Raw genomic sequence first — 13,547 nt, 5'->3', positions numbered from 1 at the left:
GAACGTGAAAACTGGTGCTCGTGGCATCTCCCCTGCCCAGGGCCCACCGGCTTCAAAGTGCAACCCAGGGGGAGTGGAGAGAGTCAAGTTGCAATCACTACGGCACACACCCAGCAGCCCTCTAGCCAACCACCTCAGCCCCAACTCCCCCGCAAGAGCAAACATGAAGATTTCCTGGGGAGGCAGCAGCTGCTACCTTCCGAAATTCAATCTGGCTTGAATTAAAGAAGAGAGAGAGAGGGAGAGGGAGGGAGGGAGATTTAACCCTGGAAATGCCAACGAAGGGAACTTCCAACCTCCAAAGAGCAAAGAAGGTAATATTAACAAGTGAGACCTGCGGCAAAAATGTTGCGGTGTGGAATGTTCCTGTTCAGGGTTCCAGTTAGCCAGCCATGCCCTCCTCCACGGTACTCCATTTCATCCCCCCTTCCCACCCGGTTTCCATTTCCTCCCAATAGTCAAACAGCATTCTGTGCTCAGCCCTCATTCAGCTCTGTGTGTATGTGTGTGTGTGTGTGTGGATTACACCCCTTAGGTGTGTTTTTTTCTTAACAATTTTTATACTTCTCCAAACCTTGGGGTTCCCCAAACCTGCTGATACCTCCCTCTTGCGTGTGGGTGGTGCTGTTTTGGCTAACTAGGCACTGGCCTGTATGTTGGGAATGGAAGGGATGGCAAAGAACATTAGAGAGCAATCCTACAGTCCCTGGGTAAGCATCCAGGGACCATAGGACAGCTTGGAAAATGCCTCCAAGGTGGGCGGCAACACTCTGAGCTCGGAAGAGGAAATCGGAGATCAACCCCGTCCAAGTTTGGAAAAGTGACCTCAATGGAGGATGAAAGGGGGCATTCCGGCAGGTGGGGAAGGGAGAGCAGCGAGGCCAGGAAATGGGTTATCTTGAGCCTCTTCCAGCCTCCTTATTATTATTATTATTTATTTATATAGCACCATCAATGTACATATAAATAAATAATAATAATAATAAGGAGGCTGGAAGAGGCTCAAGATAACCCATTTCCACCCTTGCTAGATGGGCTGAAAAAGCCCATCTAGCCAAAAAGAAAGAAAGACCAGAGGACAGGAAGGTGAAGATCACCTACGTTGCTCCTCCTGCCTTCAGCCCAGCAGGGCACAAGGAACTCGTAAGCCTCTGAGTTTGATAGGCTTGCGACCTTAGTGCGGTACTTCTGAGTGTTCAAAAAAGCACACATTGTCTTTTACTAACCCTTAACAACAAGCTTGTAAGGTAGGGACTGTTGTTGTTATCAATTCCCATATTACAAGATCAAGAGGTGTGGAGAATGTGGACAGGGAGACATTTTTCTCCCTCTCTCAAAATACTAGAACCCGGTGGGGGTCATTATCCCACGAAGCTGATTGGTGGGAGATTCAGGATGAATAAAAGGAAGGACTTCTTCACACAGCGCAGAGTTAAATTATGGAACTCACTACCACAAGATGTAGTGATGGCTGCCAATTTGAATGGTTTTAAAAGGGGATTAGACAAATTCATGGAGGATAATTCCATGTTTAAACTATGGAACTCACTACCACAAGATGGGGGTGATGGCCACCAATTTGGATGGCTTTAAAAAGGGGTGTGTGTGGATAAATTCCTGGAGGAGAAGCCTATCAACGGCTACTAGTCCTGATGGCCATGTGCTACCTCCAGTATCTGAGGCAATAAGCCTATATACGCCAGTTGCTGGGGAACATGGGTGGGAGGGTGCTGTTGCTTGTGGGTCCCTGATCGAGTTCTGGTTGGCCACTGTGTGAACAGAGTGCTGGACCTTTGGTCTGATCCAGAAGGGCTCTTCTCATGTTCTTATAAAACTGTCAATGGCTACTGGCCATGATAGTTACATATTGCCTCCCATATCAGAGGCAGTACGCTGGGGAACATGAGCGGGAGGGTGCTATTGCATTCCTTCCGTTTTGTGGGTTATCTGGTAGGCCATGCTGGATGCATCACAGCTTTTCTTGGGTTCCCATGTTCCCCCAGTGCCTCTGCTTCCAATCTTTAAAATAAAACAATGATGAAAAAATGTCAGAATATCAGATTGCAGACCTCCACCATCAATCGTGGCAGGGAGAGATTCAGTCTCTGATAGTTAAACTGCATTTCTGTGCTTGTAGTGTGGTCATATCCCCAGTAGTGGTGACTAGGGGAAAGTTAAGATGACACTGAGGTTAGACAGGAGGCCATTAATTCTATATACAACCCACCTACATCAGCAGTTGCTTGTCCAAAGTTGCCTGAGGTTTTCTCAAAATGCAGCCTCCCGCGTCCTCTTTCTCTAACGCGACGTCTTTAATGAGACCCAAAGAGCGCTGCTCCTTCAGCTTTTGCGATAAATAAATGGAGAAGGTCTTCTCCTCACTGGCTTATCCCAACACCCGCCATTCACTGCTTTTATCCAAAGGAGCAGGCCGGTGGCTTCGCTTCCCCCCATAGAGTTCAATGGGGATTCATTCAGAGCTGGCGGATGGCCTTACTAATCAACGCAGCAGTGGGGCAGCTTGAGGTAATTCCTCAGCCGGCTGCTTGTGGCGAAAGGTCGGGCGACGGGTTACAGTGGAGTCCACGGGGATAGGGCTCGCTGGCGATTCCTTTTTATCCTTTTGCTTTAGAGCTTGGTTTGCTCTGGGTCACGTTGGCATCTTAACAAGGCCTGGTGCTGAACTGGCTTTTTTTTAAAAAAGATTTTTAAAAAATAGAAAAAGGAATCACATTAAAGAGGGTGAAAAAGACCGCCACGATAATTAAAGGTCGTCCAGGCCATTCCGGAGACTTCCCAATTACTGTAGCAAGAGTGTCACTAATGTGAGATAATGATGTCACGTGACCGCTAATGAGATGGGTTAGCCAAATCCTGCTCCCCCCAAAACCTTCGCTCTCTTCCCCTCACCCCTATTTGCCTCACGCTCCCCGCCTCACACGCACAAAAGAATGTGGCTTTTTTTCCTGGTGAGAGCGAGAGGCAAAATGGCCACCGCCCTCCCTTACTACCCTTCTCTTAATGATGTTCCTCGTGGAAAAGGTCGCCTCACAAAGAAAGCGGGCAGGGGGTGCGATGTGGACGATGGAGACAGAAGAGGAGTTCAGAGTCCTCTTTGATGGCAGAGGGCTGGGGGTATTTCAGCAAGCCCTCATTCACTTCCCACTTCATGAATTGCTCCTTCAAATGATGTCAACAAGACATTGTTCTGGCGTGACCCTGGTTTCGTTCCCCCCCTTCACGCCCATGTTCCAGCCCCCATTAGTGCTTCTTAATTGAACATAATCTGCTGCTTTTTGAGGTGTGTATGTGTCTCTCTCTGTGTGTGTGTGTGTTCTCAAACCCCAAATCTCTGCCCCCCTACACACACACTCCAGTTCTATCGAGGCAAACTGGTCTGAAGCGAAATGTAATCATTGTTCATCTCGTGTTGCCCTGATTAATGGCCACGTTGTAGGCTCTAGGTTTTCAGTCTCTATAATGCCATCTGAGGAAGTGAGGCTCCATTTCTGCCCCACTTATTGCTAGGGTGACCATATGAAAAGGAGGACTGGGCTCCTGTATCTTTAACAATTGCATAGAAAAGGGAATTTCAGCAGGTGTCATTTGTATGTGTGCAGCACCTGGTGAAATTCCCTCTTCATCATGACAGTTAAAAGCTGCAGAAGCCCTGTCCTCCTTTTCATATGGTCACCCTACTTAGTGCGGTTTGCTTCCATATTAAAAGAGGAATATTGCCTAGGGTGACCATATGAAAAGGAGGACAGGGCTCCTGTATCTTAAACAGAAGTATTGAAAAGGGAATTTCAGCAGGTGTCATTGGGGAACCTGGTGAAATTCCCTCTTCATCACAACAGTTAAAGCTGCCCTCTTTTAAATCTGGTCACTCTAGTATAGCTCCTGCAGCTTTAACTGTTGTGATGAAGAGGGAATTTCACCAGGTTCTCCATATATACAAATGACACCTGCTGAAATTCCCTTTTCTATGCAACCCTTTTCAGTGGTGGCCCCCCGACTGTGGAACGATCTCCCCGACAAGGCTCGCCTGGCGCCAACATTGTTATCTTTTCGGCGCCAGGTCAAGACTTTTCTCTTCTCCCAGGCATTTTAACAGCATTTAACAACGTTAAGTTTGTTTTTAATGGCCTCCAGAACTGTTGTTTTTAAATGGATACTGTTGTTTTTATACTTTTTTAAATGTTTTTGATGGTTTTTAAATTTTGTATACTTTTAATGTTTACCATTTTTAATTGTTGTAAACCGCCCAGAGAGCTGCGGCTGTGGGGCGGTATATAAATGTAATAAAATAAATAAATAAATAAATAAATAAATAAATAAATTGTTAAAGATACAGGAGCCCTGTCCTCCTTTTCATAGGGTCACCCTAATATTGCCTTCACCTCCCCATCAGACATAATCCTTTCGCAGGGTAGGAGAGTGGGGATTGTTTCTGTGAAAACTTTTTGACTGGTGTGCCCAAATTTCAGACTAAAAGCAACTGTGCGGGGGGCTGAAGTCAATATTGAGGGGTGTGTGTGCGTGGAGACAGATTGAGGGGAAATGTCAAAACGTTCAATTCTATGCACTCTCTGCTGAGCTGTTTGTTTCGGCCTTCATTGGCCGGGGAATCTATTTGTGTAAACGCCTTTGTCTTATTGCTCAGGGAAATGGCAGGAGGTAAGGAGCCTAAAATGCTGTAACTGAGATTAAAGTAAGCCCACAAATGGGGGGAAAAGCCATGGGGTCCTTTAAGAACTTTGAAATGGGGTGGGTTGAAGGAGAAACAAAGAGGTGGAGCTGGTCAGAGCAGGGAGAACGAAAAGATTACAAAGTTATGTTTGAATTTAAAACCTGAAGAAAAAAGGAATTACCGTCAAGAGAGCTTCAGCTATCGGGCAGTATAGAAATGAAATAAATGAAATAAAAATGAAAGAAATGAAATTATTAACTGCCCCCCTTCCACACGCTGTAGCTATATAGATTGAGGGCATATAGCATAGCTTGCAATGTTAGTCCTATATAGAGTAGACCCATTGAAATGAATGAGTCGTGGTTAACTTAAATCCCATTCATTTCGAAGGGACTACGTTGGATACTGCCCGTAGATCATTTTAAGGGGGCTCAGTTCAGTACATAGTCATATGCTTTTCCAACCCAATAATTCCAATGAGACGTGAAAATCAACGTAACGGTGCACTGGATTGTGGCCAATGGCTTGAATAGCTCAGCGTTGTATAAATAAACCTGTTCATTTATTGCAAGGGTGGCAAAATATGTGGACTGCACTGTCCATTCTTGCAGTCCCCTGTGGCAAAAAAGTAGCAACTTTTCAAGAAATCTGGACGAGCGGGGAATGTGTACCTTGTTTGTGTACAGAATCGTGGTCTTGGGAGCTTTCTGGGAGTGAGTTTCTGCTTGTAGACAATTGTGGCAGCAATCTGGGTGAGTCAAGGGGGGTTCCAGGGGGTCAATGTTGCCCACCCTGATGTACTCTCTATTTGGCCCTGGTAACTCTTTATTCGGCCCTGGTTAGGCCTCATCTAGAGTATTGCATCCAGTTCTGGGCTCCACAATTCAAGGATGCAGACAAGCTGGAGCGTGTTCAGAGGAGGGCAACCAGGATGATCAGGGGTCTGGAAACAAAGCCCTATGAAGAGAGACTGAAAGAACTGGGCATGTTTAGCCTGGAGAAGAGAAGATTGAGGGGAGACATGGGAGCACTCTTCAAAGACTTAAAAGGTTGTCACACAGAGGAGGGCCAGGATCTCTTCTCGATCCTCCCAGAGTGCAGGACACGGAATAACGGGCTCAAGTGACAGGAAGCCAGATTCCAGCTGGACATCAGGAAAAACGTCCTGACTGTTAGAGCAGTACGACAATGGAACCAGTTACCTAGGGAGGTGGTGTGCTCTCCCACACTAGAGGCATTCAAGAGGCAGCTGGACAACCCTCTGTCAGGGATGCTTTAGGGTGGATTCCTTCATTGAGCAGGGGGTTAGACTTGATGGCCTTATAGGCCTCTTCCAACTCATTCTATGATTCTATAGATGTAGGCTTTAGGAGAAAGGCCCTGGATGAATATGAATCAAAGAATGCCCACTCTCCTTTTTAATAACCATGACTGAGCCCCGAGGACATATGGCATAGTAATAATTTTTTAAAAGAGGAGTTTTTAAAAAGACATGGCCTGCCCATCAAGGAACTTTAGAGCTGTAGTTTCAACTACTATAGCATTCAAAAAACAGGAGGTTCTTCTGTTCTGCCTCTGGTGCAATGAAGGCTTAGTGTTGCTCAGGTGCTTGGGAGCTCTGAGTTTCTATCATTAGGGTCAGGTTTCAGGAATGGTCAGTAAGGTCAGGTTTTATGAGCAGGAATACATCAGCACCACGGAAAGCTCCAAGTGATACTGAGGCTGGTCCTTCTGCATGCCAAAGGAAGTGAGGCAGGTGGCTACCAGGAGGAAGGCCTTCTCTGTTTTGGCACCCTGGCTGTGGAATGAGCAAAAGTCCAACAACATCTGGAAGGCCAGAGGTTCCTCGCCCTTCCTCTATTCTCCGCAATACCAGGGATGCTGTTAGGAGGAAACACTGGCAGATAGATCCTTCCGTCCAGAATCCTACTGGTCCTGAGAGAATCAGGTGATTCCAGACAGCCAATCTTTTGCCATGGATTGCTTTAAAGATCCAAGATCTGTTCCTGAGTTTGGGCAACTTGTTGTTGTTACTAGGCCTGTGCTTCAGGTCCGTGTTGTTCCTCTAGCTGTGGTTCTAGACCAGGGATAGTGAATCTGGTCCACGGAGGCTTTGGCTCCCCCTATGGGCCGCACCCCATCCCCTCCACAACCCAAGCTTAACCCCTGGAGGCTACTGGGGGATTAAGGAGTAGGTGGGGGGGGGATAATCCTCCTGTTAGGAGAACAAGTGAGTTTGCAATACTTAGCATGCTGCTCGTCTTCCCTAAAGGCATGTAGTATGGCTTATTTTTTTTTGAACAAGCCCCCTTGAGAACCCATGGTTTGTTGTTGAGCTGCTCAGGGTGGTTAACAAGCCACACTGCATGGTTAACAACCCACACTGCAGAAAAAGTCCTGAGTTCAGACAACATGCTAACCCAGGGTTCAACAAACAACCCACAGTTCAACAACAACCCACAGCATGGGTTAGCATGTCGTGCGAACACAGCCATTGCACGAGCGAGACAAACGCGTGTTTGGAAGCCAGTATTTCATACAGGTACGCTCCCCTGTACGCTTCCTGTTTACTTCTTGGGAGGAGAGCAATGACAAATCTTGATAAAATAGTTAAGAGCAGAGACACCACACTGACAGCAAAGGTCCGCATAGTTAAAGCAATGGTATTCCCCGTAGTAACCTATGGCTGCGAGAGCTGGACCATAAGGAAAGCTGAGCGAAGGAAGATAGATGCTTTTGAACTGTGGTGTTGGAGGAAAATTCTGAGAGTGCCTTGGACTGCAAGAAGATCAAACCAGTCCATACTCCAGGAAATGAAGCCAGACTGCTCACTTGAGGGAATGGTATTAAAGGCAAAACTGAAGTACTTTGGCCACATAATGAGAAGACAGGATACCCTGGAGAAGAGGCTGATGCTAGGGAAAGTGGAAGGCAAAAGGAAGAGGGGCCGACCAAGGGCAAGATGGATGGATGATATTCTGGAGGTGACAGACTTGACCTTGGGGGAGCTAGGGGTGGCGACGGCCGACAGAAAGCTCTGGCGTGGGCTGGTCCATGAAGTCACGAAGAGTCGGAAGCGACTGAACGAATAAACAACAACGCTCCCCTGAGAGACTCAGAATGGTTGAGTGTACCATGGTTGGCAGGAAATGCCAGCTGGCTAGTGAGTCATGTGTGGAATGGCCCGTATCTACCCCTGTCAGCGGTGACTTGGCCTATTGCATCTGAACGACCCTCCCGTGCTCCTGGTTCGTGGAGCTGCGGCAAAGCTCAGCCATAAATCCTGTGCTGTGCTGTTTTACCCCATTTCAGTAACCTGTACAAATAAACAGCGAATCTGTCACCCTTCTGAGTTATGCTGAGTTAGAGGCCGCAAGTGTGGAAAAGTTAATTGCTTAGCACTTCAGTTAATCATCCCGAGGAGAGCTGCTGGCACCAAATGAGGGAGCCGCCTCATTAATTTCAAGGCTACTGTTTGCCCGTTGATTCTCACCGAGTTTACGAAGACCCCACCACCAATCACACCCAGGACTCTTTTGAAGGGACTGTTTCTGGCAGTGCAGCTAATTGTTAATTTACCTTAAGGCAACAACTCCCTCTTGCCCCCCACAAATGGCGAATCAATATCTCTATCGGTGAGATTTTCTTCCTGGCGTTTTTTCTCCCGACCCACCCGTTCTCTAAAAGGCTCAGGGTGGTGTGTACATATGATCTATAACATTTTATCTTTCACAGTAACACAGTGAAAGCAGTTTATGCTGAGAGATTAGGAGTGGCCAACGGCTGCCCGGTGAACTTCATGGTCAAACAGTGATTTGAACTCGGCTCTCCTCCTCCAGCAGTTTAAGTCCAACGTTCTATCCACTACGTCAGTGATGGACAACCTGGGGGACAGCACAAGAGCTGTATTTGGCCTTCGCCATAACTTGGAAAGCCCTCTGCAAGTAGTCGTTTCAGACCTTTGGAGGGAGAGAGAGAGAGAGAGAGAGAGAGGGAGACAGAAAGAAGAGAGAGATAGGGAGAAAGAAAGAAAGAAAGAAAGAAAGAAAGAAAGAAAGAAAGAAAGAAAGAAAGAGAGTTGCCTAGTTTTGAGATCGTTCTGTGCAGCAGAATGTTATGAAGTAATTCTGAAGTCATAGAATCATAGAATAGCAGAGTTGGAAGTGGCCTATAAGGCCATCGAGTCCAACCCCCTGCTCAATGCAGGAATCCACCCTAAAGCATCCCTGACAGATGGTTGTCTGTCCGGCTGCCTCTTGAATGCCTTTAGTGTGGGAGAGCCCACAAGCTCCCTAGGTCATTGGTTCCATTGTTGTACTGCTCTAACAGTCAGGAAGTTTTTCCTGATGTCCAGCCGGAAGAACAAGCAAACTACCTTTTAGGTTCTCTCTTTCTCTCTCTCTCTCTCTCTGGCCTTAGCTAGACGAGATGAAATCCCTGGGCGATCCCTGGGACTGTCTCTGTGTGTCCACATGACACACATGGGATCCTGGGATCAGGGAGGGATGATCCCTTCCTTGCCCTGGGATCTCGCCCTTGACTTTGAGCCTGGGTTTTCCGCGGTCTCGGGATGGTCCCGAGACTGCGGAACGTGTGGGCGGGCATCACGGGTTGTCCCGGTTCCTCATGGTTCCTCGCTAGGAGACGGGACCCACGCATGGGGCGCAGAGCTCCTCAGGAGCCCTGCGCCCATTGGGGGTGGGGTGGGGTGAGGGGAGGGGGGAAATTAAGTTTAAATTTAAAAAAACCCTACCTTTCTGTGCATGAGTGTTTGTGCGCTCTTCTTCATTTAGATTTTTTTTTAAATGGTGGCTGCGTCTTAGAATCGAAGAAATAGGGTATATAAAAGGCAGGAGCCACACGACTGCTTTATAGCAGTACTGAAATGCACTGCAGGATCTACACGACTGCTTTATAGTGGTACTGCAGTGCACTGACAACTGTTGGGGCCTAGGACACATCTACACCAAGCAGGATATAACATTGTGAAAGTGGTATGAAAGCAGTATATGGTGTGTGTCAATGGGTCCCAACAGTTGTCAGTGCACTTCAATACCGCTATAAAGCAGTAGTGTGGCTCCTTTCATAGTGGAATATCCTGCTTGGTGTAGATGAGCCCTCTGTCTCTCTCTCTACATACACACACCCACACCCACACACTCCACACCACACGATTGTTGTGGGGATAAAAGATGGGGGAGGTCGGAGAGAAGATATGACAAAATACAGAAATAATTGCTGACAAAGAAATAATGAAAGCAGCCAGGAGAGGGCAGCAATCTTCTTGGGAGAGGCTTGTCTCAGTAAGATGATGATGAAGATGACGCACATGCAGGAAGATGGTGGAAGAAGTCCAGAAAGCAGGTTGTTTGGAAATGTACTCCCTGGAAGATGCGTCGGGGGATTGGGAGTTGATGAGCTCCTTGGTATGATCGCTCAGAAAAATACCGCCTCTACCCAACCCCAGCCAAATTTGGAGCTGCCAGTTACACAACCCAGCTGCAGAAACCGGACGTGGCAACCCTCACAATGAGAAAACGTGAAACTATTTTGGTAGTTTGTTGCTACTGCTAGAGAATCCTGGTCTCTTTCTTCCATAGCAGTGGGAACAGAGCCCTTTTGATGCCAAGGTGTTAGTTAACATATATTTAAACCAGGCTTAAACCTTGGACTAAAGACAATAGCCGTTTCCTTTTCCTTCCTGCTATTGTTTGCCAGAGAACCAAGCATTGGGAAAGAAACCTTCTGGACTTTGCAAAACATTTTTTTTACAGGGGGCTGCTTTTGGTGCAGCGCAATCCTCCGTGTGTTTACTCAGAGGTAAATCCCATTGTACCAAATGGGGCTTATTCCTTGGTAAATGTAGAAAGGATTGCAGAGTTAAGAAAGTATCCTATATATAATGCCAGTCTTTCGCGGTCAAAACCGCAAAATCCGTACACAAGAGGATCAGGAGGCTCTGGGTTTGCAGAAGTACAAAAAATATTTAGGGGGGAAACTCCAAAGTGATGGAGGTGGGGGGAACCTCCCCAAAACAGCCCAATGAACATCCTCAATGGCCATGGGAGATGTGGGGAGACTGGAGAACTTGGGGCTAGGGGGAATGGAATGGAATATCATGGGAAAAGCCATGGCTGGCTAGCTGGAGCCCTGAAGAGAAGCACTCCTGTTAAGGGCTCAAGAAATACTACAACATTTCTTGCAGTTAGCCCAGGATGATAATGCAAGAAAATGTAGTCAAACGTTGCAATGTTTCCAGGGATGCTCCTGTTTGGGGTTCAAGCCAGCTCACATGAAAGCTTCAAGCCAGCTCATATGGTTCACATGTGCCAGGCGGCTCTTGAACATTCAATACGGTAACCCTATGACAAGGAGGACAGGGCTCCTGTATCTTTAACAGTTGTATTGAAAAGGGAATTTCAGCAGGTGTCATTTGTATATATGGGGAACCTGGTGAAATATCCTCTTTATCACAACAGTTAAAGCTGCCCTCTTTTAAATCTGGTCACTCTAGTATAGCTAATGCAGCTTTAACTGTGGTGATTAAGAGGGAATTTCACCAGGTTCTCTATATATACAAATGACACCTGCTGAAATTCCTTTTTCTATGCAACTGTTAAAGATACAGGAGCCCTGTCCTCCTTTTCATATGGTCACCCTAAAATAACCCTCACATAACCCTAAAAGAAACCACGGGGCATGCAAGGGTTGTTTACCCACCGGGTTCGAACGACGCAACAAGCTGTGGTAGTGCCTTGAATATTCAAAATGGCCGCCCACCCAAGCCATGGTGGGTTGTTTGATTGTGCAAACTGTCTCTCTCTCTCTCTCTCTCTCTCTCTCTCTCTCTCTCTCTCTCTCTCTCTGTGTAAATATTCCAAGGGCAAGGGGAGGAATGCTCCTAGGACCTTCCCCATTGTATCAGACAGTGCCACAGTAGGGTGACCATATGAAAAGGAGGACAGGGCTCCTGTATCTTTAAAAGTTGTATTGAAAAGGGAATTTAAGTAGTTGTCATTTGTATATATGGAGAACCTGGTGAAATTTCCTCTTCATCACACCAGTTAAAGCTGCCCTCTTTTAAATCTGGTCACTCTAGTATAGCTGCTGCAGCTTTAACTGTTGTGATGAAGAGGGAATTTCACCAGGTTCCCCATATATACAAATGACGGCTGCTGAAATTCCCTTCTCTATGCAATTGTTAAAGATACAGGAGCCCTCTCCTCCTTTTCATAGCTAAAGGGATCAATTGTGAGACCAGCGGCCTGCAACATGCAGGGTATGTTCCGGAGAGCGGGAAGGGAAAATGAAGCCTTCCCCCTTTCCATACCCATGAAATCTTCCCATTTAACACGGGGAGAAGCGGTTGTTTCAATAATGCTATTTCCATTTTTCTCTCCAACAAACACCCTCGATGTAGTGGGGCTGAATTGCCCTTAACATTCTGTAGTTCCTGAAAGCTACTGAGCACAGATGTCTTTGTAAAAAAAATTGTATTTTAATATACAAACTGATATACTTCTAACATTGCCGGGGTGTGTGTGTGTCTTCCAATTAAAGAAAAAAAATTCTGTTTTTCCTTAAGGAATTAAGGGAAAAATACTTATTTTTGGGTGGCCCCATTTCACTTCTAATCTGTTAGACATAGGACCACCCAAGTTCAGAAGCTATTATTATTAATAGTAATTCGCATCTCATTCTGCATTCAGAGTTAAGATAATAAGGAGAGCCCTGTTGGATCAGACCAGAGGTCCATCTAGTCTAACATCCTGTTTTACACAGTGGCCAACCGGATGCCTCCAGGAAGCCCTAAAAATAACAGGACATGAAAGCAAGAGCCCTCTCCCACTGTTCTTTTGGAGATGATTTAAGGGTAGCATCACACATGGCACGAAACAAGGTCTTCCACAGATTCATAAATGCAAAAAAAAAAAAAAGAGAGAGAGGAAGTTTCCCTCATTGAGCTTAGAGTGACCAACTGTCAGGATTTCCCCGGATTTGTCCTGGTTTTTGTTCTTTCCATGGTGTCGGGGGATTTTCTATAATTTTCAATAATGTCCTGGAATGACACACCTTCCCCTTTAAGGCTGCCATTAGCATGGCAGGAAGGAATGAGATGCTTTCTGGAGGCACATCATTCCCCCACCCCGAGCTCCAATTGAGGTCTTAAAGGGGAAAGTGGGTCATTCGTGGACATTAAAGAAAAGGCCCCAATTGGAGTGGATGGTGGTGGTGCAGAATGAAATCCTTTCCCCTCCTCCACTCCAATCGGGTTCTTTAAGGTGGCGGGGGAATGACGTACTTTCTGCAGGACTCAGAAAGCTGCTTCCCCCCACACACACTAGGTGTCCTCTTTTTCGGTTTCCCAAATATGGTCACCCTAATTGAGCTCATGATGCATATTTCCACAATGAAAGCAACAGATGGAAAGACAAGACAGACGAGGCTAGCAAGGGATGAGTGTGAGCAAATACAATTACAAGTAGGCTTGGCTACAGCTAACGACAAGAATTAAGATAGCCAAAGGAGACTACAGGGAGTGTAATGAGTGCAGTCCTCCAGAGCAGAAAGCGTCGGGCTAGAGTGGCTTCTTCAAGGTCAGCATCCTCTCTACACCCTTGCTCATTTCAAAGTAATCCTCACTGCTGCTGCAATTGCCGCTGCTGTAACTGCTATGGAGAAGCGTGACAATTTTGCAAGGGAAATAGGCGCACAAGGAGTGCTTGCCTTATTTACAAGCAGAATAGCACTCTCAGGAGAGGAGCGTTTTATACTGCACGTTCATTACTGCCCACTCACGTTTTTGTGTGTGTCCTTTTCATAGAATCATAGAATAGCAGAGTTGGAAGGGGCCTAC

Source organism: Elgaria multicarinata, chromosome 20 (genome assembly GCF_023053635.1).
Source record: "Elgaria multicarinata webbii isolate HBS135686 ecotype San Diego chromosome 20, rElgMul1.1.pri, whole genome shotgun sequence".
NCBI lineage: Eukaryota > Metazoa > Chordata > Lepidosauria > Squamata > Anguidae > Elgaria > Elgaria multicarinata.
This window is presented reverse-complemented; position numbering follows the sequence as displayed.